This window comes from Urocampus carinirostris, chromosome 14 (assembly GCF_059441175.1).
Source record: "Urocampus carinirostris isolate Australia breed hairy pipefish chromosome 14, RoL_Ucar_1.0, whole genome shotgun sequence".
Classification (NCBI taxonomy): Eukaryota; Metazoa; Chordata; class Actinopteri; order Syngnathiformes; family Syngnathidae; genus Urocampus; species Urocampus carinirostris.
In genome coordinates this window covers 24777959-24783503 of record NC_142362.1, presented here as the reverse complement: position 1 = coordinate 24783503, position 5545 = coordinate 24777959, and positions in this window count along the sequence as shown.

Here is a 5545-nt window from a genome sequence, read left to right as displayed (position 1 = left end):
GACACTAAAAAGACGGGTCACACATGCAATCTGATAAAAGACGGTGGGAGGCGCTGTTGCACTGCATCCCTTTTTAACAAAGGAAAGTGAAAGGTCAAGGGTGTAATAAATGGGCACACTTCTCGGCGAACATGTTTTATTTATCGTGTTTTTCTGGTATTACCTTTTTTTTCAATGCTGCGACTTTTTTTAAAGTAAGTGTGGAATGTTTATGTTCTCTGATCTTTAAAGGCCTGATTCTCAGAAAACGTCATCACACAAATTGTGCGTTTTTATTTTCAAATTAATATGACCGTTTGTTTCCATTTTTAAAATTGATTTGGGGGATATTTTTCTAATCCTAATATAACTACTCGGGTTTCCAGAACAGTGGTGCTGAGTTGAGAACCAACCATTCCTCCCTAATACAAGCTTCAACCCAATTCAAGAAAAAAATTAACTTCTCACATGTATCAAATGAAAGGATTATGGAGGTTAAAGCAGATTTAGTGGAATATATTCCAAAAACAAGATGACCGAAAAAAACGAAAGCACAGGTATATACTTGCATGTTGGATAAAAACGACCTCCTAAAACTGCTTTTAAAAAAGCCACAAACTAGAAAAAATAATACTCAAAATATAGATAAAAATGTACTTACACGGTTATACTTGTTTAATTATGTAAATAATAAAGAATAACATTCTGGTAATTTTTTTAAAGCATTTACTGTACCTTCAAGTACCGCTTCAATTGCTGACACCCTTAGGCCATTTTTGCATTTTCTTCTTTGACTCAACCGTTGTCACTGTTTTCCTTTTTTCTTTCCCCTTATCACTAACTTTCTTGGAACCCACTATAATGGGCAGAAAAAATATTTAAAATGAAGATAATCACAATAAAATGAGAGCTCTCAAAATCAATTGTGAGGCTGTCGATTGACTGAACCGTTAGAAAAGAGCATGGGGGGACATTATCGCCTTATAGTGTTAAGAAGATAATTGACACTTTTTTCCCTTAGCACTATTTCATGAAGGCAAAAAGGTCTGGGGGGAGAAAAGACCTAAAAGTGGGTTGCGACCCACCAGTTGAGAAACATTGTTCTTGACTATGAGTACTATAAGGTAGATCTTATTTTAAATATAAGCACACTGGGCTTTAAGGCACATTAAATTAAAACTACTTTAAGAGCTAGGGTTGTATAAAAAGAAAAATCAGAAAATGTTAAGAAAATTATTTCACAGAACCCCCATTATTATGAACTCTCTGTTAACTAAAAGTCATTGTTTCATAAACAGTTACCGTGTGTAATAGTGATTCATTGTAATTATGCATTTTCAATTTGATGTATCATATTTTCCGGTCTATAAGGCGCACCGTACTATAGGGTGCACTTAAGAATTTCAAGGAAAACAGTGTGCCTTATACTCCAGAAAATTTGCTACTATATTAAAATCCTAATCCCCGCTAAAACTGGCTTCCCATTTTTCTTTTATTTACATAAATTGTGAATGTGTTTTTACCAAATACATTTACATGTCCTGTCGATGTAATTATTCAGAACATTTTAGTCATTATTGAGTACAGTATTTCGTATCCATTATCAAATGTTTCTCTTAATTTGACTGCATTCTGTGTGAAATATCTTCTTAAATATTGTTCTTAAAGGGAGATTATGTATTATTTAGCGAATCTTAGTGGTAAAGAAAAACTTTATTAAAAAAACACACAATATTGATTTGAATAATCAGGAAAAATGCATGAACTATCAGAAAAAGGTGCATTATTTAAATAATCGTAAGTTGTGAAATTTGTATTTATTTTAAATTGAGGCTCATCTAGAATCATCTGAGAGGATTTTTCTTGTGGAAGACTAAGCAACCAAATGAGAAGAAAAATAATGTGTTCACGCACTATGGGTGACCGTAGTTTGTATTCTTCCATGTGCTTTGTTGGACTCGTTTTGGGTTTCACTACACAAAGCAGCGACATCAAATGGTCAAATATTACACACTGTCCCATGATTTTTTCTTTCTTCTTTCATTGTTGACTTTTCGTTGTTTGTATTCCATTTTATTCTCGTACAACTATCACTGTATTCTTTAAACTTATGACATACATCAAATCTTTAATCTCAGAGTGGCATTGTCGTGTGTGGCAAATCGCCAAGCCACCGCTTCCATCTTTGTCATCATTTCCATCATATCTGTAGATATGTACTGTAAATGTAATTTATAATAATGATAATGTCATGTTGCATTCTGATCTGCTAATTGGCCGTGTTAAATCTGCTGTTTAGCCGTACTGTATTTGTTTGCACTGACTTTTAACTAGTATTGACTGATGTTCTGATGTAGACTTGTAGTAGGATTTACATTACAACAATTCCCCCTTCTTTATTATACTATGACTGTATAACGTTTATTTCTTTCTCTCAGTAACATTTTTTGATTGTATTCCTTCTTTTGCTGTTCTCTGCGTTGTTCAGTAAACAATGGTGTTTTTTTCCCTTTCTGTTTTGTTTATTGCTGTTGAACATTGCTTTGAGTAAAATCTATGTATGTTTTATCTTGTATATACACACCCACACACTAAAAAACACCATTCTGTCTAATAACAATGTCACCATCAGTGGTCTTATTATTATCAATAAACTGACAAAGTGGAACGTTCCTTTGTTGACGTTTTGTCATTGCTGGAATGATGTAGTGTCATAACTACTGATGTGACTCAGCTGTGTCCGCTCCTTTGGCGACAACTGCCACGGGTTCTGATTGGCTCCCGATCAGTATTTGTACCCAGTCCTGTCTGTTCCCTTTTGTCAGTCCTTCTGCGAAACCTCAGTAAACACTAGGCAAGCCTTTTTCGACCCTGACTCCCCCCCGTCCGTTTTTTTGCTCCCGTCTGTCCCCGGCTTCGACCCGTTTTTTGATCCTGACCCCGTCTGCTCTCCCGTCCCGGCTTTCGACCTCTTTTTGTCCCCAATTACGTCTTCTCTCCTATTCTAGAATACGACTCTCTTCCGACCCCGACCACGTTTTCGCTCTCCTGTCCCGGCTACCGGCCCACTTTTTCCATCCCCGACACTGCCATCGCTCGCCGCCGAAGATCCACTTCCGCGTTCGGAGCACAGTCCGAGTATCAGAGCGACCTGCTTCCAGCGTCCAGCGAACACCAGATTGTGGGCGCCACCCTTTCTCTTTCTTCCAGTAAAACTTGTGAGAAACGCAACGCAAATGGGTCCTATCTCCGTTCAGGTCCTGACATGTAGTCCAGGGCTCTCAAAACAACTGAGGTCTGCAGGACCATGGTTTTAGGTCCCAGCCTTATTATCAGGGTACATTCACCTTTTTCATGACCAAATTCTATTTAAATACTTTCAATGGCAGTTTTTAGTATCATTGAAAGAAGAAATCTGGTGTGGATCATGTACCTTGCAGATCCACAAATATATCTGTCACAACCAGCACACAGGGTGGACCCAATCGTGTAACGTTTTCTCACAATTTTATTGAAATAAAGGGGGAGGGCAGCCCCCGCGATCCAATGCTCACTGGACACGGGAAGCAAGTCGTTCTCACACTGTGATCCGAATACGGAAGGGGATCTTCCGTAGCAAGCAATGGCGGTGTCAGGTACGGAAAAACAGGTCGGTAGCCGGGACAGGGAAAGCAAAAGCGTGGTTGGGGTCAGAAACGGGTCGTAAGCCAGGTCGGGAGAGTAGACGTAGTCGGGATCAAAAATGGGTTGTAAGCCGGGACGGGAGAGCAGACGTGGTCAGAATCAAAAAAGGGCGTAGCAGAAGACAAACGGTACAGGCGGGAGTCAGGGTCAAAAAAGGCTTGCCTTGTATAAACAGAGTTTCGCAGACGGCCTGACAACAGGAGAGTGACAGGACAGGGTTTAAATAGGGAGAGGGAGCCAATCAGATAGCCCGCAACGGCTGGCGCCAAATGAGCGGGCACAGGTGATTCAAATCGTTAATCATGACAAAATCTGTGATGTACATATACAATTTTTAATTTCGCTTGTATATTTATCAAGACATATGCTTTTTAGATCTTGAGTAAAATGTGAATATATTTGTGGATCTGAATACAACAATACATGCTTTTGAGATAAATCTCTCCCCATATAGATGTTGGGTAAAAATGACAATAATATGTGGACTACATTTTCAGTTGCAGGAAGTTCTTCCCATTACAATGTTCCACTGGGAAACCGTACCTTAATTTTTTTGTTTGGCCCATTAATGTTCATAATTTATCCATGATTGTTGCACTAACATACGTTTCATAGTGCCAGGATTAGGTGTAGCATGCACCTGTCCTTTTGGGAGTGACCCGTAGTTGGTGATGACACTTCATAGGACAGTGCCATACAAACTAATGCCAGTTGCCATTAATCACTAAGGAAGAAGAAATGCAATGGCAAAGCAGATCCAACATAGAGCAGAGTCGGTGTCATTTTAAAACAGACTTTTATTTTTTCTTTATTCAATTCGTGGTCTATCGAGTCAGACTGCCGAGATCATTGTGAGAATTTCAAGCATTTTCCAGCACTTCACCCAAAATTTAAGCACTTTCACCTCCAAGCGCCCAACCAGCCCCCTCTTTCCCACCCAAAAATTGCCAAGACACATATTTAACATAAATAAAAGGGGTTGATATGTTTGTCAATCACACAAATGCTCAAATAAGACTTCTCAATACGCCATATACATAAAAGCAAAATATTTATCAGAAATTTTTAATAATAATAATAATAATAATAATAATAATTGATTGTTACTGTTCATGGGTTCAATAATCATAACAGTATAATAAGTATTTCAGGTGCGTGCAAGCAGGGGAAAGTCAATGCTTCTCGAGGAGGGGTGTCAAACAGGCGGCCCGCGGGCCGTATCAGGCCCGCTAAGGGATTGAATACGGCCTGCGAGACAACTCTGAGGGAAGCGCGAGAGAAAAACGAGCTGCAGGCTGAAATATGTTCACTTGATGTTGCCAAAGCCAGGTGCCTCTCACAAATGCAGTACTTGTATTTCTTTCTCTCTCTCTACCTCACACACACACTCTCCTCCTCCCTTTTTCTCTTTCTGTCTATCTCCCTCTCTCTTTCAATCTCTTTGTCCCTCTGTTTGTTCCTTTTTGTCTCTTTCTCTCTCTGTGTATTTTTAACTTCTTTTGCTTTCTCTTCCTATTTCCCCTTATCTCTCTTTTCTCTCTTTATTTCCCCTTCTCTCTTTCGCTTCGCCCCTTCTCTCTTTCTCTCCTTCTCTTTTCTTTCTTTCTCTCCTTCTCTTTTCTCTCTTTCTCTCTCTTTCTATTTCTCTTTGGATTTCTTTTTTTCTTTCTATTTCCTCCTCTCTCACTATTTCTCTTTTTATCTCTTTCGTTTCTTACATTATCTCTCTCCCTCTCTCTCTCTCTGTCGTTCTCCCTTTCTCTCTTTCGTAGCTCCCCCCCTCCCCACTCTCTCTCTCTCTCTCTCTCTCTCTCTCTCTCCTTCGCTTATTTATTTCTCTCTCTTTTTCTTTCTTTAATCTACTGGTCCGGCCCCCGAGATA